A 23,637-nucleotide genomic window follows, 5' to 3' on the forward strand; every position below is an offset into this window, starting at 1 on the left:
TTCATTGACTTCTACCTGCTAGAGTGTACCCTTTTTCTTTATCTTTTGCCTGTCTTTGGGCCCAATCTGGCATAGGGACTATGGCTTCCATCCAAGCAAGTTTCATTCAGTTTGTTCTCAGCCAAGTGATGGTCTAAATTTAGAACCCCCCAGAGGTTTCGAGAATGTCTTTCAACCTTTGGATGATTATCTGAATTCAATCCAGACCTTCATGCTTGAAGACTCTGCTGTTGTAAATTGTAGATCCTCTTCACTGCTGGTCAGTTACCTGGCTGTTTTCCTTTTGCTTAGGAAATGACCTTGTACAGATTTCCTGGGTTGTTTAAAAACCAGCTGCATGGCAGAGGCTGACTGATGATGGGTGAACCAAAGAAGGTTGATAGCATTCATCTTGGCTTTCCCTGGCCCAGGGCCCAAAGCCCCAGGCTTTGCATAAACTCAAATGCAATTCACCTGAAGAGCAGCTTTCGCTAATAATTGTTTATGGTACTGTCTAAATCACAAAAGCCTTATGAGAACTCTGGGCCAGAAAGCACAGGAACAGGCGTGGCCAAGACAGCAGTGGGGATAGGACAGTTGATTATAGGATGCAACCTACCTCCCTCATCACTGATGGAGCCTTCGTTTGGCAGTTTGATTTTAGTACATCCTCATTTGGTCCCCTCTACATTGAATTCTAGCTGGGGACTTGAGAAAGAGCTTTTATTTCATTCTTGGCTTAAAAAAATAATAAAGGCAATATGTTCTTTTAAAAGAGAAAACAACAAAACAGGTTTTGCAAGGGCTGGATTTTCAGTTCTGGAGTTTCCCACATTACCTATGAAAGGCCTTGGCAAGAGCAGCCCATGGCTGTTCAGGGTGAAAAAGGTAAAAATAATATCTTATATTTGAGTAGAGGTTATACTTTACAGGTCTTTTCAACAGTCATTGATTGCATACATAATTTCTGCTAGGCGATGTGCTAGGGGAACAAAGAATGTAAAGCAAGGTCCTTCCTTTCAAGCAGCTTCCAGTGTAGAAGAGGGGGACAGATGTAACAACCCACTGTTCATGCTACCATACTGTGCATCTCTACAGTGGGGAGGAGGGAGGAGACAATTCTGTTGTGTTGAGGGTAGGACTTAGAAAAGTAGGACAAAAATATTCAAGCTTGATGGAACTTAGATTTTATATAATCTTACATACTCAGTTTAAAGACGAAAGAATTTCATCCCAGATATGAAGTGACTTACTTGAGGTCATGCAGCTAGATGAGCAGCGTGATGGGTCTGGTATATTATTCTTTCATTTCTCAGGACAGTAATTTTTTTGGGTTTTTTTTTTGTGGTATGCGGGCCTCTTACTGTTCTGGCCTCTCCCATTGTGGAGCACAGGCTCTGGACGCGCAGGCTCAGCGACCATGGCTCACGGGCCCAGCCGCTCCGCGGCACGTGGGATCTTCCCGGACCGGGGCACGAACCCGTGTCCCCTGCATCGGCAGGCGGACTCTCAACCACTGCGCCACCAGGGAAGCCCAGGACAGTAGTTTGTTTCTCCCCATAACGGTATCTTGCATCTTCAGGAAGGGACCTGAGCAGTTTGATTGGCTCTGGACTATGCTGGTGAGGATGCCACTTCTTCCTTGTCCTGCACACAGAGCTGATTCAAGGCCAGCCGGGACTCCTGCCCTTCCTCTGTGCCTTTTGCACTTTCTTTCAGTGATGACTAGAGTTTTGGTCCTCAGGGTCTCTCCAGGATTCAGATATTCTCACACAGTCTACGGTGTTAATGATTTCATTTTGTAATCTCCCTCAGAGCATAGCGCCTAGGAGAAGGTCTTAGGAAGAGCATCTAAGAGCCAACTTTCAGGAATTTAGTACAGATACATTTGGGGCAGGAGAGGTACCCATATCCTACCAGTCACACTCCACCAAGGACCACTCAGTAGTTCTAGTTTCTGGGACAGTGAAATTTTGGGGGAAACCTCGACTCTCGTCAGAACCATTCCTCAGCTCACGGAAGTGCGCTGGGAACCTGTACCATGGCTCACAGCTAAAACTAGGTAGAGGAGCTACTGGTGTTTCATGGGAGAAAATCCAGAGGAGTGAGGTCAAGGTCACATGGCTGTTATGGGACCTTGGTGCTCACGCTGCCTGATCGAGTCTGACTTCCTTTTTACCAGCCTCTGGCTCAGTGTGGACACTTACAAGTGCAGTGAGAGTGGTGAGACCTGAGAGCCAGGAGTGGAGGGAGAGGCTCTCTGTGCAACTGTGTGTGTCCATTACTCTCTGGGCTCTTGGTATTGCCTCACCCTTCTCCCCTGAGTTGATCTCAGGAAGGAAAACAAAGTACTGTCCCCATTACTGGACAAACACTTTATGTTGTGGGTCTATTTTGTTCCTTAATCCCTGGTTGCTTTTTGGCTCTATGTGCAGAATATTAGTTCCTGGGACAGCTGTGTGTGTGTGTGTGTGTGTGTGTGCGTGTCCCTCTCTCTCTACATGTCACACAATATACAATAAATTTCCGCAGTTTGGTCCAGGCATCTGAGTTTGGTAATATTTGGATTATGAAGACCTGAATCCCAGAATATTCTAAATTAAACATATTTCAAGTTAAAGTCATAGAATCTTTATTTTTTAAAATCCCAGAACTATGGCTAAGAATTATATCTTTACCTGTATCTATCTATCTATCTATCTATCTATCTGTCTATCTATCTACCTATTTATCATCTATCTATCATCTATCTATATCTATCTATCTATCTATCTCATCTCTATTAATATATCTATATATTTTAAAATATAATATCTATTTATTGCTTTTTGCCACAGGTGTATTGCAACTATACCCTACCATGTGCAGTGTAAATAATGCTAGATTGGAATCAAGGATGTGGAGTAGGTATAGGAAAGGGAAAAAGGAGGAAGAAGCATATTATAATTTTTCAAGATGGAATGATTGACCCCTTATTTTTTCTAAATAAAAATATTTACTGTGTCTAACACATATGTGAGCAAACATATACATATTCACCCATATTTAAAATAATAAAGCTAACAAAGCAGAATTTATATATCAGTTTATAGTAAGGATCCCCAAAAAGGCCACCGGTCTCTTTAATGATCATGTGCTTCACGGGAAGCAGCATGGAGTCCTGCGGAGGAGAGAGTGGCTGTGTGTTCAGGTTTCAAGTTGGTGCTGCTACTTACTAGGCCTGTAAGCTTGGCAATGTTACTTCCTGTGGGCCTCAGTTTCCTACCCTGTAAAATCAGGGGAAATGACGGTATGTCAGGGGATTGTGAGAATTAAACAAAATCTTAAATTGCCTGGCACATGGCCAGCATTCAATAAATGTTAGTTTCCTCATAAGCTTAGAAGCCTTTCTGTTTACAAAGCACTTGCACATTATTATGGGCTGAATGTTTGTGTGTGTGTCCCGTCCCCCCCCCACCCCGCCCCCGCCCTATATGATGATAGTTGGAGATAGGACGTTGGGGGATAATTAGGTTTAGATGAGGTCATGGGGGTGGGACCCCAACGATGGGCTTATGCAGCCCTGGAAGAAGAGATGCCAGAAAGCTTTCTCTCTCTACCATGTGAGGACACAGGGAGAAAGCGGCCGTCTGCAAACCAGGAAAAGAGCTCTCCCTGGGACAGAACAGAGTCAGCTGGGACCTTGATCTTGGACATCCAGCCTCCAGAACTGTAAGGAATAAATGTCTGTTGTTTAAACCACTCAGTCTGTGGTATTTTGTTATAGCAGCCCAGGCTGACTGACACATATATGATGGTATTTTATTTATATAATCCCCAATCCTGGGGGTAGGTAGGACTGACTTGGTTCCTATTTCCTGGATGAGGGAGTAGGAGGCTCAGGGAAGTCATGAAGCCCAGCGTTTATACAGAAGGGTCAGATTCAGGGTTAGATGCCATGTCTCTAGTGTCTATAACTCAGCATTCTTCCGTGATACCACATTGCCTCTCTATAATGATGGGGCTTGTCGTGTCAGAACTGGAGGGAGTATGGACTTTAATCTTATTTCTTTGTTTCTGATTCAATTCCTTATTGGGCTGACAGCAGTGCTTCTCAATCTGGGGCAGTTTTACCCCCCAGGGAGCATTTGGCAATGTCTGGAGACAGTTTTGATTGTATCCATTTAGATTAGGGTGAAGGGTGCTACTAGCAGCTAGTGGCTAGAGGCCAGAGATGCTGTTTCAGTGTATGGGACAGACCTCACAGTTGAGAAATACAGTGAAAGACAGTGGAATGCATTTTTCACCTAGAGATGACAATACTTATACTGTTTGCCGTCTGCCATGGGCTCTGCTGAGTTTGGGGATCAACAACTTGCTGCAAAGTACAATATAAAGCTAGAAGAGGAAAATACAACCCATCTCAGAAATAATAGTCCTTGAACACTTACAAAAATATTATGGCACTGATCAAATCATATTAAAATAACAGGAGATTTCTAAGATAAAACATTTCTGAATCTCATTACCTAATTAAATTGTCCCCATACATACTTAAAATATGAGATATTCATAGCCATCCAAATCTTAAGCTTATATGTAAATGTTCACCTGATTCTAGAAAATGGCTGTGTAACCCTAGAGAACTGACAAAACATATTCTAGAACGTTTCTCATGAATCTGTTATTAAAGAAACTATCTGAAACTTTGATGAATTGGATCCCTCACTAACTGGAACTGCTATAATCGTGTTTAACAGAAAAGATAGAAATGGCAAGAAAATAAACTCATGAAGGGATTTAACGATGAAAGGAATTCCCAGGACATTTGTCGGGTTCAATACTGGTTCCCTACCCCCTGTAGGTACTGGAACAATCTGGTCTCTGATATAAATGATCCTAGGGCTTGTGACTGCTTCAGTTTTCCTGGACAGAGTTGCCCTGCTTTTGCCAAGGCAGGAAAGTAAATCTAGAAAAAACTGCATCGGAATAAAGGACTGGGGGAGAAATGCTGTAAAAATGTCTTTTGGGGGATTCCACATTAATTGCTTGCAAAAATCAATACCCCAAGTGCTCTATTAATAGGGTTTTACCGTAAAACGCCCCTGTATATGTGAAAGATTGAGCTTGAGGTTTGACAAGGATGCAATGGAGGTACACTCCAGCACATACGTTTTATAGAGGTTAGAGGTTACTGCAAGAAGCTCAGGGAATTCATCCTCAGCAGAGCATCCTGAGAGGTGTTAGGCTGGAGGATATTTGATGATGGTGCCTTCCATGATTCCTCCCCCAAAGCACATTGAGATTGTGGCAAAGAAATTCTTTCTTTTGAGGATAAGATCCATGAAGGTCATGGAAAGCCCTGAACAGTAACTTGGCAAACTTCTTTTTTAAAAAGGAAACTATTCTTTTTCTTAAAGAATTGAAATCCACAGAAAATTAAAAGAAAAATACTATAATGTTTTGAGAACTGTAATGAACACTATGTACCCCTCACTTAGATTTTTAAGCTGCTAGCATCTTGCTACACCACCTCCATGTTACTTTCTCTAGATAAACACGCTGCCTTTGTGCCAAACCATTTAAACCATTCATTAGTAGCCTGCAAACATCATGACACTTCAGTCTTCAATACTTCAGCATTCATCTCCCAGGAAAAAGAGAGTTCTCATGCATAACCACACCATTAACAAACCTAAGGAAATTAACACGAGTTTAATATTATCACCCAACAAACAGTCCCTACTCAAATATTCCCAGTTGTCCCAACAATGTCCTCAATAACGTTTTGCCATTGCATTGCCTAATATGTTTCTTTAGTTTCTTCTAATTTAGAACAACCACCAAGTATTTCTCTGTTCTCCATAACACTGAAATTTTTGAAGGGTCTGATATTGGTCTGACAGTGTCTTCCTGATTAGAATCAGGTCAAACAATTACAGCAAGAACACCACACAAGTGACATTGTGTGTACTCATTGTGTCACACAGGAGGCATAACGTGTCAGCTGTCCCACTATTGGGGATGCCAGGCTTGACCATTTAGATTAGGAGGTGACCACCAAATTTCTCCATTGAAAAGGACCCCCCCCCCCAGATAATAAGTAATTTGTGGGATGACACCTTGAGGTTTTGCTTTTAACATACATTGATGATCTTTGCCCGAATCAATTATTACCTTGGAGGGTTTTCTCATTTTAGTTACTAGTTGGCATCTCTCTGTAGAAAGATTTCCCTTTTGTTCTTATTTTCTCTCCACTCCCTTCCTTGCCCCTTCCTCTTCCCCCGATGCCCTCTCTCTCTATTTTTCAAGTATCAGCATTAACTTACACATTTTTTCAATGTTGTAATCTACCACCATTGTTGTTCCACCCCAGTTTTGGACAACGAGAGCCCCTGAAGACAGCGCCTGTGTTCTTTTGACCTGTATCCATCTGTCTTTGAACACTTGCTCCCTTTCCGGCTCAAGATGTGTTAGGCTCATCTTGTTCTTTCCCTGTCTAGGCCTGGAGTCAGTGTTTCTCAATGAATTCTGGTTCCTATTAGTGGGGAGTGGTATTAGAAATACGTACACACGCTCACTTCATATTTATACACGCTCATTTCATATTTATACATCTAATTTACATAGAACATCACAGAATTTTTCCTCAGCTTCTCTCATCCCATATTTATATCTCCCTGCCCTCACAGTGAAAACGCTGGCTTTGCTGTTCTTCTTAGACTCCATCCCCTTATATTTAGATTACTTGAAATAAGTATTTTTCTCTCACTACATGTGTTTTTACTCTGATATAAGTGTTACTTATTTTTGTTTGTATTAAATTTTAGAGTTTGCTTGTTACAACATTTGTGATTTTTATTTTTCGGGTATGTAATATTATTTTTAGTTTTTTAATATGGTTCAAAAGTCAAAACTCTATAAAAAGATATACTCAAAGAAACCTCAGTGCTTTCTGTTATCTTCTCCACTCCACTCCCACAGCCTTGTATAGGTATTATTTTCATCAATTTTTAGTTTATCTTCCCTGTTTTTCCTTTTCATAAAAGGTGAATGAATACATATATATACTCATATGTTCCCATATTTCTTTTACAGAAGGCAGCATCCTCTATAACTTCTTAAACAGGTTAATGTATAACATGCAAAATGCAAGTTCCCTCTCTCCTCCCTCCCCACTCTACTGTCACTTTCTAGAGATATCAGAGCTCCCAGTTAGCCATCTAGCCTTCCTTGAAGCGTTCTAAGTGAGCAATGGGATCTCAGTGAGCATCTCTGGATACCAGTTTGGAAGTCCTGCGGGATCCTACCCTCTACTGTCCTGTCATGCTTCGAGTGTTTTCAGGGTGGTCCAAAGTCGTCCCAGGCTTCTTGTGCCTGCAGTAGTCGTTCATCATCCAGAAGCCTAGGTTTGTTAGGGGAGACATGTAGCTGGGTATGAGCAGAGAAAGGGGGGCATGGGCCAGGTGGCAGGGAATCCTGCATCTTGTAAACAGCGGGGGTCCGTGGGCAGACAAAGAAAAGCAGGAACCTCCAGACTGACAGGAAACGACACATTTTGAGTGATAAGTGTCCTGGAGACAGACAAAGGAAGGTGGGGAAAGGAGGGAATCCCCTGCGCCTGGATGTAACCTGTTGTTCATCATGCTCTCATTACAAGAAAATTAGCCTTGCAGATAAGAAGTTCTCATGATGCACCGGTGCCATGACACGTCCCATAAAAGCTAAATAAGGACAAAAAGCCCTCCTCCCCTGGGGAAGGTAGAGCTGGGATGAAAATCAGGGAATACAACCCCCAAACTCCTCCTCCCTAGTGAATATTCTGTCCCTTCATTTGTATGTTCCTTATAATTGGTTTGTCAAAGAAAGCCAGGGCAGCAGCTCACCTGTCCCTCTGAGAGTGTATTCTCGTTTAAGTAAGTCCTCACTTTACCTTCTTGACCTCCCCGTCTCATCTCTTAATTCCTTCTGCGATGAGACAAGAACCTTAAATTCACCCGGGGAACAGGTTGACCCTTAATTTTGACACAGCTTTCCGTTACCTTGCAAATCCAGGACTCCCTTGTCTGGGGTGCTAATGAGAGAAAGCTTTGTTAACACAATCCTCTCGATTAAGATATTTTATATACTGTGCTTTTTAGTGTAGTGGTCAGGGAGAATAACACACAGCATATTTCTCTTTGAGCAATGCATGGCTCCCCAGGGGGCTTGTGATGGTTCATTTTACGAGTCAACTGGGCCAAGTTGTGCCCAGATTAAATATTATTTTTAGACGTGTGAGTGTGTCTCTGGATGAAATCAGCATTTCAGTTGGTGGACTCAGTAATGTAGACGCCTTTCTCGATGTAGGTGGGCCTCATCCAATTCATCGAGGGCACGAATAGAACAAAAGGCAGAGGAAGGAGGAATTCACCCTTTTTTGCTTCCTACCTGCCTGATTGAGCTGAGACTTCGGTCTTCTACCCTTGGACTGAGATTTACACTTTCGGCTCCCCTGGTTCTCAGGCCCTCAGATTCTTCAGACTGGAATTACACCACCAGCTTTCCTGGGCCTCTAGCCTGCGGACAGCAGGTTATGGGATTCAGTGTCCATAACTGCATGAGCCAACTCCTCATAATAAATCTCTCTCTCTATCTACATATCTATCTATCTATGAACTATCTATCTATCTATCATCTATCTATCTACACACATATATTCCTATTGGTTCTGCTTCTCTGAGGAGCACTGACTAATACAGTACTGAAAGTTTATGTTTGGTTATAAATTTAACAATTGGCTGAAATCACCACCAGGAGTGCCTTGAATGACAGCACCACTTCTGTTAGAAAGAGGCAGGCTGGGTAGATCCTGTTAATGCTGGAAAACCTATTTAGAGATTCAGAAAAGCAGATAGACTACGTTTTCAAATTTATAACTCTATGTACTGCCTGTAAAAGCAGCTTTCTGCTAAATTCCTCTTGGCCCCAACTGTATAAGGTATCACAAATTTCAGTTGTTTTCACCATGCATAGAGAAATTATCCATGAGGCAATAAAACAAAAAGATCCTTTCCAGGCCCTGAGCATCATCTCAGCAGAGCTGTGGCAAGAGTGGCCCCCTCAAGGGAGAGTTTGCTAATAATGCCATGGAGAGAAGTCCAGGGTCAGGATGGCCTAGGAAGGGGTTGCTTTGTTAAGTTGGAAAACGCCACATGAAAGCATGACCCTTTTTCCCGAGGAGCTCTTGGAAAGGAAACCATAAACACAGGGCTTTGGGGCAGACTCCCCTGGAAAACCATTTATTGCTATAGCTTCATGGGCTTGGAAATCCTGTCTCCAGCACAGCACTAGCTTGAATTCGTTCTGTCCTGCCCAAGCAATTGGGTCATGTCCCCACTAGGGTGCTTGCCACTCAGATAACTTTGGGAGACAAAGACAACAAGGTATTAGTACAAATCTCTCCTGGTGCCCTATGTAGAGAATCCAGGTCCTTCTGCAATGCCTCTGGATGTCTGCCAGATTTACCATCTGCCCATCTCAAAAATGTCCCATCTTGTTCAACAGGGAACCAGTTTAACTCTGGGTCCCAGGCTGAATGGGTCCTGCAATAACATTATATTTTATCAGGATGAAAACCAGAGAGGCTTTTGCCCATAGCATGAATGCTCAGACTGAAGTGCTTCTGGGGCTTTACTTTTATCATCTCCTTCTTCCAAAAAAAAAAAAGCAGAATTACGTGATTATGAAGAATAAGACATAGGGAAAGTGTTTATCTTTTCCCAGGCTCCCTTATACAGAGACTGGAGATGGTGGCAAGAATTGTCATCTCCATTCTACCATTCTAGATGGGGGTGGATTAGTATTCTGTAGACCACATTCCCACCTTTCCCCAGATCTCTTTGACTTCCTCAGTGCCCTGGAAAGTGGGAGTGGGTTTCAAGAACAGAGGATAGTGAGAGGAAGGGGGAGAGGAACTAAAATGTGTTGAGTACCTTCTACTTCCATAACATACTTTCTTTGTGAAAACCTGTCAATGACCCTGCAAGTTAATTATTTCTCTCTGTATTCTACAGAAGAGGCAACTGAGTTTCCCTCAACTGAACAGTTTGCCTAAAGTCACACAAATAGTGAGAGATGGAGCCAGGATTTGAATCTACTCTTGCCAGCCCTTTTCAGTAAATCACACTGCCTCTCTACACTGGAGTCACAATAAAGGATCCTTATAGGAGAGAAAATGTTGGGAAGAAATGAAACAATGCCCAGTGCTGGGAGAAGAGGCAATAAAAGACACCCTCAACCCTTTCCTCTCCACTCATCTCCCATTATCACAGGATCAGGGGTGGAGGGTGGGCTGCAGAGGGTGGGACTTCTTTGGAGATAAGTGAAGGGAAGACAAATGAAGGACAGCGGGAGGACACTCTTTTGAGAATCTGGGAGAGAAGGTCAAAAGGCAATTACCTTTTTCTCTCTCTTCTTTTTTCTTTCATTGTTAAGACTTCAGCCCAGTATGCATTCAGCTGAAAAGACACTTTTGACTATTGATAGCCAAGAGTAGTGGTTTTCAAACTTTCTGGTCTCAAGGTCCTCTTACTTCATAAAAATTATTGAGGAACTTTACGTGGTTTTGTTTATGCAGGTTATATTTACTGATATTTACTAAGGCAGAAATTAAAATAGAGAAAATATGAAAATATTTATTAGCTATTTAATAGGAACAATAATATACCTATTATATGTTCACGCGTTTGCTTAAAAAGGACTATATTTTCAAAAAAATGTAATGCATAGATTGGCTTTTTTTTTTTTGCAAATCTCTTTTATGTGTGGATTAGAAGACAGTGGTATCCTCATGTCTGCTCTTGCATTCAGTGTGTTGCAATATACTGTTTTGGTTGAAGTATATTTGGTAGGAACTTCATACAGCTCTGTCATTGGAAAAGGGATTACTTTCATAGCTGTTTCAGATAACTGTTAATATTCTTTGATACTTCAACAAAGCTTAACAAATGGTAGTTTCTTAAAGGAATGTGGAATGGGAAGCCTTATCAACGCAGTGTTCATGTTTTGTGAAACTGAAATCGATTGCTCTATCTTGAACTTTCAATATGTCTTTATTCATGCATGATTTTGTAATTTTCCTACGTTGGTTATTTGGAAGATATGAGTTGACGAGTCATGCAGATCTTCCAAATGTTGATTGATTCCATTAAAAATCACATTCGTTAATCACTAATCTCATCAAAAAAGTCTCTAAGTACTGGAAAGCTCTCAAACTCTTAATAACAGATACAAGTTTTCCAATATTCTTATTGTTTCTTGAAAGTTCACATTTTACCACTGATGACAAACATTAATGACTGTTTCTCTTTAAACGACAGGCTCACTTGGCTCATTTTCAAGAAAATGTCTGCCCTATACACAGATCTAAATAACCAAAGTATCATGGTTAGTCATTCTTTCACGTAAAAATGGTACTCCATGAAACAAGTGGATAGTTTAGCTCAAGTTCAATAGTCACACAAGTACTTTTCCTTGAGACAACCATTGTCCTTCAGTTTGTACCAGAAGTGCTTTAGGCATATGGCCCATTTTGTCACCTTGAATATTAAAAGGTCTTGTACTCTGAGATCAAAATTTAATAACATTACTACTTTTTCCCTGTCCTTCATCAAGGACACTCTAAAGAGAAACTGGTATTTTTCATCCCCTTGCAAGTATGTGGGTTGAAGAATATGACTGCTAGGAGAGGTTGGTGTCACTTCCTTGATTTATGTTAGTTATGTTTTATCCACCATTGCTACTGCACCATCACTTCAAGTGTCAACATAATTGGTCCAGGATAAAACATCAGATATTTAAAAATTATTCAACCCTTTGAATATTTCAGTACCACTTGTGTTTGCTGCCAAGCACTCATGTAGAACATCTTTGATCATAGTTAGTGCTAATTCCAGACAAATTCAAGCAAAACTACAAGTCTAGCCATAGGTTCATCTGTAACAGTACAAAAGTACAATTCTACAGATGTGACGCTAACTCATTTTTCATGTTTACAGCTAAATAATTTGTCAAGTTACTGTATTTTTGGAAAGTGGCAGGGTCATGATTTCTTTAAACAACTTTCCATCCAGCAGGCATTCAGCAAATGTCAAATGTAGAAGCTTTATTGAAGTCTCAGTTACTGTGTTCACTTCTCCAGACAATGCCTTGGACACTAAATCTCAAAATGATGCCACCATTTAATTGACACCAAAGTGCTATTCAACAGTGTTCTGCTGCATAATACACAATAATTTAGGTGGTTATTATCATTAATAAAACTGAAGAAAAGATAGCTTTCTTTATATTTTTGCATCTTATTTACATTTTCTTCCAGTTTCTTTCTAGTAGTTTCTTCTCTCTCATGAGTCAAAAAACTCTTTGTTATCTCAATTTTATCTTTTTCAGCACTTTAGAGGTAGACAGTACAGTTGTACGTTGAAAAGTAAGTCTTAATTCCCCCATTTAAGCCAACAATCCGTCCTAAAATACAAGGAAAACATTTTTAAAACATTTTTATTTGTTTCAGAATAAAATTATATTACATTCCAAAATAATGTTTTGATAAAACTTAGAAAGTTTAAAAGGTAAAAAAAGATTTTTTTTGCAAAAGAAGACAAAAATTATATTCATTTTTTGTTGTATTTCCACATAGGTATGAAGAAAAGTTAGAAGTTTTAAAATAATAATTTGTTGGAGGGTAAGGAGATAACATGAATTATAGCTGGTGTAACTGAAGATAACTAGGAAACTCTCAGTAGAAGTCTTGAGAACAAACTGAGCTAATCTCACATGTTTATATCCTAAACTCACAACTTAAAAACATTCTGAAAAACCCAGGAATACACAAACTAGCCATCAGAGCAATGGCAGCATCCCATACCATATAGCTTGAGAAAAGTACCTCTATATATTTGTGAGAGAATAAGAGTGAAAAGGGTGAATAACATCTTAGTGATATTAGGACAAAAATTTTGACATCTGGAATTCCCTCACAGAACTTCTGGTTGCTTGAAAACTGCAGGATAAGAGAAAACTGAGCTAGGATCAGAGCAAAGAAAGAAAATGCCTAACTATTCAGGACCTTTTTTTTTAATCTTTAAGGGAGAGGGATAAGGGACTTGAGGCTTCCACATCGTTGGCCCTAGCTTATCTGAGTAGGCAAGCCGAGAGGAATTTGGAGATAACTCCTCTAGCCAGGAATGGAGGGTAATTCAGCTGGAGTGTATCTTGTTTTGTGATTCTAAGTTGACTCTATATAGAAGATTGCTGGTCTGGGTACCAATCTCATGGAGTGTTGGGAACACATAGTAGCCATCAATCAGCCTGAGGTCTTTTAAAGGTGAGAAGGGGAGAAAGAGTGGAAAAAAACCCTGCATTTGAAAGAATTACCTGCCCACTCCTGAACCTTCAAATCTCTAGTTCTTACTTGTCTTTTTCAAATCATACTTTAAAAATTAGGTGAATATTTACTTCTTCACCAAAGTTCTTCCATTATCATTTCTGATTCGCATCGTCATGTGTCCATTTCATTGCTTAGGATTTGGATTAGTATTGCCAGATGGTACAGAAACCATGCTGACCCAAAGGTGACTCATTGAAGAGGGGTGTCTCAGTCCATCTGGGCTGCTATAACAAGATACCATAAATTGTGTGGATTATAAACAAATGTTTATTTCTCACCGTTCTGGATGCTGGGAAGTCCAGGATCATGGTACCAACACAGCTGGTGTTTGGTGAGGGTATCCTGGTTTATAGATGACTGTCTTTTTGCTGTGTCCCCACATGGTGGAAGGGGCAAGCTAGCTCTCTGTGGTCCCTATCATGGGGGTTCCACCCTCATGACTCAATCATCCCCAAAGGCCTCATCTCCTAATACCATCACCTTGGGAGTTAGGTTTCAACAAGTAAATTTTGGGGCACTCAACATTCAGACCATAGCAAGGTGTAATGTTGGGTCTTCAGCATCAATGATATTGTCTGGAAAGGAATGGCATTCTAATTGTTTAGAAAGAACAGATGCCCTTCTGATTAATTCTCCCCCCATTGAATCCTAACTGGCCGATTCACAATTTCCATTGTTTTATACTTCATCTTTCCCCACTCTATTCCATTGGAAGATTTAAGATAAATAAAAAACAAAACGAAAAATATTAACAAACAACAATAAAACTCTACAGCAGCACAGTTCATTAAAACTTTCTACAGTGATGGAAATGTTCTGTATCTTTGCTGTCCAATATGGTAGCCACTCACCACAGTGGCTATTGAATCTTTGAAATTACTAGTACACTGTTAAATTGAATGTTTTAATTTAACTTAACAGCTTAATCTTAAATAGCTAGATATAGCTATCAACCATATTTGATAGCACATCTCTAGACAGCTTTAGCCACGATCGTTCTTCCCGGTTTCATTTCTTTTTCTGTACTCCTAAGCTCCTTGGGTTTTGTGGTATTGTGATTTCACAGGGGGGTGGGGGAAATGCTGGTATTCTTTTTTCCCTACCTGATGCAGTGGTCATGGGACCAGGGCTGGAACTGTAAGGCTGATAGGAGGGATGATTCCTAAGGCAAAATCTGTAACTGTGTTTTTACCCTTTACATCAGAATTCCTAAGGGACTGATGAGGCAGGATGTGCCTTCACCTCATCTGGTAAAATTGGGATTAACAGTGAATGCAGCTGTATTGCCTGGTTGTGAAGATAGCCCACTAGTTCTGTGCCTATGTAATCTACATGACTAAGCGAACAGGAGTAGACTGAGGGCGGGGGATGGGGGACTTGCCGCCTGCAATCTAGACCAGCACAGTCGCAGAACCCATCCAATGGTGTAAAAGTCTGAGTACAAATGGAGAGAAGGAAAAGTGGTAGACGAATAAATGGGGTATGTAATGAGGGAAATCCAAGGTGATAGTAGCACCTCCAAAGAAGCTCAGAGCAAGAGATGATACTGTCTCTTCGCTCAAGTACACCAGATGCCTGAAAGGGTAAAGTCGTATGTGTCTGACATCATGTCTGCTTTTGGAACCCAATAAAATCAAATGGAAGTCTGCAAACCTGCGTGGCCTTGCCCTGGGAGATGTTTTCACAGGATATGATGATGGAATGGGTATTCGCTAATGACTGAATGGGATTATAGTAATGTGCCAGTATCTTTTGACTTTTATGATTGTTTTGCTATAGGAGATTGTGTTCAAAGACCCCGGAGGGGGAATGTGATATTGTAATTGATAATAAGAAATGTATATTTGGTCTTCATCTCTATTTCTGGCACAGAGCCCTTAAAACCCTTGAAATTTCCTAAGTGATAAAGGTGTCTTCTGTTATGTTCGTGAGGTGACTTTTGGACTGCACCAAAGCCTCTTGGGGTGGTAATAATGAGGGCATGACCAGGGAGTTAGATAGACGAGTTAGCAATTCAGGGCCAAATATCAGACAAAGATTTTCTTGGACAGGTGTCATACGCACCTCTATTCAATGAATAGGAATCGTAGAACTGCACTAAAGGCATGGTTTCTATCAGATGGGAAACAATGCTCACTAATTGTTTGTGAAATAAAACTGGATAAAACGTAAATGTAAGTTATATGTTTTATTTCATTTTTTAAAATTTATTTATTTATTTTTGGCTGCGTTGGGTCTTCGTTGCTGCGCACGGGCTTTCTCTAGCTGGCGGCGAGTGAGGGCTACTCTTAGTTGCGTTTCGCGGGCTTCTCATTGCGGTGGCTTCTCTTGTTGCAGAGCACGAGCTCTAGGTGTGCGGGCTTCAGTAGTTGTGGCATGCGAGTGCAGTAGTTGTGGCTCATGGGCTCTAGAGCGCAGGCTCAGTAGTTGTGGCTCACGGGCCCAGTTGCTCCACAGCATGTGAGATCTTCCCAGACAGGGATCGAACCCGTGTGCCCTGTACTGGCGGGAGGATTCTTAGCCACTGCGCCACCAGGGAAGTCCCAGTTATATGTTTTAGATATAAAATGTATAAAGTATAAACCACATATACATTGAAGAGAAATATACAGGTCTAGGGTGAATACTTTCTGCCATCAAGTAGCTCATATTCTTGATAGAGAAACAAAGACATAGACACCTAGATGGAGCAATACCATAATGCTATATTAATTTGAATAAAAGATGAAGGTAAAAGTGATTAGCTCTGTTTTTTATGATCACATTCTATTTTTCCAAATATGAATCCACCATTTGCGCAGTGTTTTGAGGGTACAGAGATGTTTGTCGGATAGAGGAATGGATGACCTCTTAACAAAGAGCTTTACTTCTGGTTCTTGTAATCTGAGCCTCACCTCATTACAGCTCCTTAAGATGCTTTCAAACTACCAATTCTAGACCAGTTTTAACCCTGAATACTTAGACAACTTTCCTGGCAACTGCAGATAAACATTCAGTCAGTGTTGTTGGAGCATCTACCAGGAAGATAGAAGATCATCTTTGGAAGATAATGTATAGGTCCCTGTCCTCAAATAGCTTAGAACAAGAATAATGCATTTAAAATTTTGCCACCAATAGAATAGAGTGTACATTACATGTCAGATGAATGGTATAGACGTTAAGTACTAGGCCAGTTCCGAGGAGGGAAGGGTGTTTTCCAGCTGGTGTGATCCAGCTGTTGTGATTAATCAGCATGAGGATGCCCTGGGGGATGGTAGCTGGCTCTGTTTTCTGAGGCCTTTAGTGCTGACTTAGCCGTTCCAGGAGTAAAGGAAACTGACTCCAGTGAAAAAGTCCCAGCCTGACTTCTTTTCTAGAAAAGCATTGGCAAGTGGACTCTCTATTGTAATTCAATGATGAACAGCTTGATACAACTGTCATGGATTGTCCTGGCTTCTCCTGGATGTGAATTAGATCCTTTTGTAAGCTGCAAAAATTCCTTAAGGTCACAAAGTACCATTCTGCTGCCTTGCTCTGCACATTATAAAAGGCTCCCTTAATTATGTACTTGGGAAGAGTACAAAGATTCTCATAATGTATTTGTAATTCACGGTCATGTGAAGTAAGATCTGTATTTGAATTCCATTTTGTCATTTGCCAGCTGTGTGACCTTGGAGAAGTCAGTCTTTCTGGTCCTTCTTCACTCTCCCCCCGCTCCGCCCCCATAGATTTCTGCTTTTAATCCTGAGTATGTAAGTGTTAAATGACATTACACATTTAACCAATAGTTACCATTCAGGTTAATAAGATCCAGGATCTGTAGTTTATCCATTTTCCTTTTCTTTTTTTTTTTTAAATCAGATAATTCTTTCTGTTTCTAGTTTCCCCCTTTGGATATGGATTGCATTATACTATTTCCAATATAATTACCTCAAGAAGGGAGACAATCAAACTTCCACCAGAGGCACCTAAAATAAGGGCTGTACCTTTAAATACCGGTAGGGAGACACCCCACCTAAATTTAGTCTATCATGGTTGTGCTACGGTATAGAGATATAGGCTTCATGAAAGATTATCCCGTTAAGGATAATCATTTATTCCCTCTTCAGCATTCTTTCTTTAGTTATATAGATCTCACTTTCGAATTATTTTCCTTCTCTGTGCAGAACTTTAAAAAAATTCTTTATCTTTTAGAGCAGATTTAAGTTTACAACAAAATTGGGAGAAATGTACAGAGATTTCCCACATGTCCCCTTACCCCAGACAAGTATAGCATCCCTCCTTACCCACATCTTCCACCAGAGTGGTACATTTGTTACAACTGATGAACCTGCACTGACACATCATTGTCACACAAAATCCGTAGTTAACATTAGGGTTCGTTCTTGGCGTTGGACATTCTACGGGTTTGGGCAAATGTGTAATGACATGTGTCCATTATTGTAGTATCATACAGAGCATTTTCATTGCCTTAAAAGTCCTCTATCCTCCACCTATTGATCCTTCTCTCTGTCCTCAGCCCTTGGTAACCACTGATTTTTTACTGTCTCCATGGTTTTGTCTTTTTCAGAATGTCATATAGTTGGAATCATAGAATATGTAACCTTTTCAGATTGGCTTCTTTCACTTAGAAATATGCATTTAAAGTTTCTCCATGTCTTTTCATGGCTTGATAGCTCATTTCTTTTTAGCACTGAATAATATTCCATTGTCTGGATGTACCGCCCTTCATCCATTTACCTACTGAAGGACATCTTGGTTGCTTCTAAGTTTTGGCAATCATGAATAAAGCTACTATAAACATATGTGTGTGGGTTTTTGTGTGAGCAAGTTTTCAGTTTCTTTGGAAAAATACCAAGGAGTGTGATTACTGGATTGTATGCTAAGAGTATGTTTAATTTTGTAAGATGCTGCCAAACTTCCTTTCCAAGTGGCTTTATACCATGTTGCATTCCCAACAGCAGTAAATGACAGTTACTGTTTTCCACGTCCTCACCAGCATTTGGTATTGTCGGTGTTCTGTGTCTTAGCCATTATAATAGGTGTGGAGTGGTGTCTCATTATTGTAATTTGCAATTCCCCAATGGCATATGATGTGGAAAGCTTCTGTTAATACTTGTTTCAGGGTAGGTCTGTGAGCAATGGCTTTCCTCAGTTTTTGTTTGTTTGAGAAAATATTTCCCCTTCACTTTTAAAGGATAATTTTGCTGGATACAGAATGCTTGGTTGGGAAGATTTTCTATCAGCCCTTGAATATTTCACCCCACCTTCTTCTTGCTTGCATGGTTTCTGGTGAGAAGTCCACTTTAATCCTTATCCTTGCTCCTTTATAGGTAAGGTGTTTCCCCCCGTCTTGTTTCTTTAAAGATTTTGTTTTTGTCTTTGGCTTACTGCAGTTTGAATATAATATGCCTAGGTATATATATTTTTTGATATTTACCCTGCTTAGTATTCTCTGAGGTCCCTGATCAATGGGTTAATGCCTGTCATTAATGTTGGAACATTCTCAGCCACTATTACTTCAAGTATTTCTTCTACTCTGTTCTATCTTCTTCTGGTATTCCGGTTATCTATATATTACATTAAAAAAAGTGTCCCACAGTTTTGGGTGTTCTGTTCCTATGTTTTTAATTCTTTTTTTCTCTTGGAGAAAGAGAGTTTGAAAAGTTTCTATCTGACCTATCTTCTAGTTCACTGATTCTTTCCTTGGCCACGTCCAGTCTACCAATGAGACCACTGAAAGCATTCTTCATTTCTGTGCAGTTAGTTTTGATTTCTAGCTTTTCCTTTAGATACTTTCTTAGGATTTCCACTTCTATGTTTACATTATCCATCTGTTCTTATGTATTTTTCACTTTTACCTTGGATCCTTTAACATATTAACCATAGTTGTTTTTAAATTCCCTGCCTAGTAATTCCAAAATGGATGTCATGTCTGAGTCTGATTCCGATACTTACTTTGTCTCTTCAGACTTTTTTTCCTTTCCTTTTAGCATGGCTTCTAATTATTTTGTTGAAAGCTGGACATGATATATTGGGTAATAGAAATTGAGGTAAATAGATTTTTGGTGTGAGATTCTATGTTACACTGGCTAGGAGTTGGGCTATATTTAATGCTACTGTAGCTGTAGGTTCTGGAGGCTTTAAACTCCCCCAGGTGTCCTTGCTTTTGTCTCCCTTGTTGTCATTGGGCTTCCCTAAGAACTCCTCCTCAGATAGTCTCCACCTCAAATTTTGTACAGCTATAATCCATTGTTATAGTAGAGTCCTGTTGGTATGGTGGTAAGTTTTGAATGAGGAGGAGAAGCATTCTAAAATCTTACGATTAAATCTAGGTCTTTTAGTGGATCTGTGTTTCTGAGCTGTGACCTTCACAAGCGTTTCTTAGCCCCCGCCCCATCTATTTTTTTCACTCCTAGGTGAGACAGCAAAATTAGAGAGGGCTGGATTTGAGAAATGCAGTTTCCCCAGGTGGAATAAAATCTGAAAAGGCATTTCCTCCAGAGAACAGGCCTTTGTTATAAAGATTGCTCGGGGTGTATTTCACAATGGTTACTTTTCCTCTCCTTTTGCTGGAGCCAGAAAGGGATGTTTCTTGGCTCTTCAGTGTAGGAAACTGGTGGAATCCCTGGAGGTAAAAGCGATGGAAGTGTACAGGTCCCTCTCAGACTGTGTTCCAAAGAGTTTCTCACTCAAGCTAGTGCACACTCAGCCCTGGGCAATTCATCCAAATTACCATTTAAGTGTTGCTACCAGTTTATGGCTCCAGCAGCTTCAGCTCCAGGATCCTGGCAATGAGGCTCTGAATTTGCCCGTCTCTCCAGATTTCCAGTGCTAAAGATGTACACTTTGACTGTTGTATTTGAATGGACCTTCCAAGTTAGCTGAATTTTTCATATGTGTCCTTCTCACATGCAAATCAACCTTGGCTCTGAAATAACACTTGGTTTTCAAGCTTTTTGTTTAGGTTTCTTCTAGGGAGGCCTTGGGAACACAAGGAAAGATGAGCTTTGCATTATATTTTGCATCTAATGAATTCTTCAGCTTCTGTTTTATTTCTTGGGCTTATGGAAACAAGTTTTTATAATTACAGAGGGACACCCTGAAAAATCTTGTAATTCCTTATATCTGTGATTCTTAGTTTATGTTTGCGATTGCGATAAATAGGAAGAAAGCTTATGTGGCTTCAGAGGTTTTTTTCCAATAGGAGATCAGAGCATTTGGTGGTAAAAAACTCTCCACTTATTCTGCTATTTTCCTCATTTTTTTTTTTTTTTTTTCCATGGGATGTAAGCGACTGACCTATTATCGAATCAGGATAGACGGAAGAGAACTGGCCTTCTCTGTTCAGGTCTGTGCTGGCTCATGAAACCTGGAAGATTTCCTGTCCCTTCCCTCAGACCATGCAGACATGTGTGTTGCAGCTGCTTTTATTAACCTGGTTGGTCGTCCTCCTGAACTAGATAGCCACACACTCTACCACCAGCTACCATCGTGTATGGTATATCTTAGAAAATGAATCATTTAAGAACACTTTAAAAATATAAATGATATTTTTATTTCTTTATATTACAAAAACTGCAAAATAGAGATAAATAACAAGCCAATTTATTTCACAATGAATTTTCCCTTTTTATAGTACATTTCCTTCCTTCTTTTTCTTATACATGTTTTTCATATAACTGCAGTCGCAGTTAACGTAACTACATAATATAGGTAACGTGACCGTGGTATCGTGAACTTCTAGTCATTCTGATATGTGGGATTTTCTACCCACAGCACCAAGAAATTCTTCAGCACCACCTGGGTGTCCTACAATTCAACTCAATTCTGACACTATCTACCCAGAGATAGCATCAGGTTCCACAGGTTAAGGGCTCAGTCCCACAAGACTGCCCTCTGCTTCAGATTCCAATCACAAGTCCAGGTTGTCACCTGTGCTTCTGACAGACTGGCTATAGATCAGAGGTTCCCACGACCCCCTCCTTGGGTTCAATTGATTTGCTAGAGCAGCTCACAGAACTCAGGAGACTAGTTTACTCACTAGATTACCATTTTATTACAAAGGATATTAAAGGATAAGAATCAGCAGCCAGATGAAGAGATACATAAGAAGGTTTTGAACAAAGGAGCTTCTGTCCCCGTGGAGTTTGGGGACCTGACACGGTGGCACATGAAAGCACTCTGGTTCACCAACCTGGAAGCTCTTTGTAACCCCTCTTTTTTGGTTTTTTATGGAGGCTTCATTACATAGGCATGATTGATAAAAATCGTTGGCCATTGGTGACTGATTCTACCTCCAGCCCCTCTCTCCTGCCTGGAAATCAGGGGATGGGATTGAGAGTTCCAACCCTCTATTCATGGTTGGTTCCCCTGGCAACCAGCCACCCCAACCCCATCTTTAGGGGATTTCTAAAAGTCATCTCATTAACATAAACTCAGTTGTGGTTGAAAAGTCAGTGTTATGAATAGCAAGACACCTATTTCACGTTTATGGCTCTGAAGCCATTTGAGGAACTGGGGACAAGAGACCAAATACTATAACAAAAGATGATCCCCTCACCCTTCTTTTTTTTAGTTGAAATATAGTTGATTTACAATGTTGTGTTAGTTTCAGGTGTATGGCAAAATGATTCAGTGATACATAAATATATATCTATGTTTTTCAGATTCTTTTCCCTTGTAGATTATTATAACATATTGAGTATAATTCCAAGGGTTTTAGGAGCTGCGATCTAGGAACCATGTACAAAAACAAAAATATGTATTTATAACTTATATAATACTGTACATCAACTCAACTTCAATTTTAAGAATTAAATTTAAAAAGTAAAATAAAATATCCCTTAAAAATGTATTTATTATAAATCACAGAATCACGCATAATTAATGTTAAGAAAGCAGGATACAATTTGTCATGGGAGGCAAGAAAGGACTAGGCAACTAACTGGCCTTCTGCTCTCAATCTGTACTCACTTTGGTGCCAGAGACTTCAGGGGGGTGCAACCCAAAGGTATTTCTTTGACATGAAGTCATATTTTCTGATGGCAGTTACGGGAAATGAGATTGGAAAGGGTTAACAGATGGTTTTCAGTTCCTTCAAGAACCCTGCTGACTTTTGTACAGTAAAATAATAAAGTTCCAATTTGGGAGAAAATTTGCTACTGTGACACTAATACAGCCCCAGGCTATTAGAGGATTAGATGAGCCCAAAGCCTTATGAGCCATCAGCTGTGGCACTGGAGGGTGATTCAGCATGTCGGTTGCTGGGAGCAGAGCTGTTAATTGGAACGGGAGAGAGAGGAGCCCTAGTTTGGCAGATCAGGTTTAAATGGGTGGATTGTCTGACGGAGACTTTTTCTGTTCTCTTCTGGCTTTGTTCAGTGCTTATAGCCAGACTGTCCTGCTCCCAGATGGACGTTGCTTGCCTTGGAATGGCTTATTTTTTGGTCGCTTTGTAGTTCCAGATTTCATAGGGCTTGGGTAAGTGAGAGGGGCAGTAGCCTACTTTCATCATCTGACTCTGTGATTTCTCTGGAACCATATTTTACTTTCCAGCTCATTTCATTCTTCTGTCAGCATTGTCCTATGCTCCTTCCCTCCTAATCATAGAGCAGGCATTGCTGCAAGTTTATTTTCAGTACAGTTCAATTCAGCAAGTGTTTATTAGGTCCCTAATGAGATGGCAAGAGCAGAGGATGTGGTAGCCAAAGACCTAAGTTCAGAAAGTGGTTTTACTACTTAGATAGATAACTTGTAAGTTTGATTAGTTCCCATTTGTTTATTTTTGCTTTTATTTCTATTGCCTTGGGAGACTGACCTAAGAAAACATTGCTGTGATTTATGTCAGAGAATGTTTTGCCTATGTTTCCTTCTAGGAGTTTTACGGTGTCCTGTCTTTTTAAGTCTTTAAGCCATTTTGAGTTTATTTTTGTATATGGTATGAGGGTGTGTTCTAACTTCATTGATTTACATGCAGCTGGCCAGCTTCCCCAACACCACTTGCTGAAGAGGCTGTCTTTTCTCCATTGTATATTCTTCCCTCCTTTGTCAAAGATTAATTGATCATAGGTGTGTGGGTTTATTTCTGGGCTCTCTATTCTGTTCCATCGATCCATTTGTCTGTTTTGTGTCCATGCCACACGGTTTTGATTACTGTGGCTTTGTAGTATTGTCTGAAGTCTGGGAGGGTTATGCCTCCAGCTTTGTTCTTTTTCCTCAGGATCACCTTGTCAATTCTGGGTCTTTTGTGGTTCCATATAATTTTTAGGATT

The sequence above is a fragment of the Delphinus delphis genome, chromosome 6 (assembly GCF_949987515.2).
Source record: "Delphinus delphis chromosome 6, mDelDel1.2, whole genome shotgun sequence".
Taxonomy (NCBI): domain Eukaryota; kingdom Metazoa; phylum Chordata; class Mammalia; order Artiodactyla; family Delphinidae; genus Delphinus; species Delphinus delphis.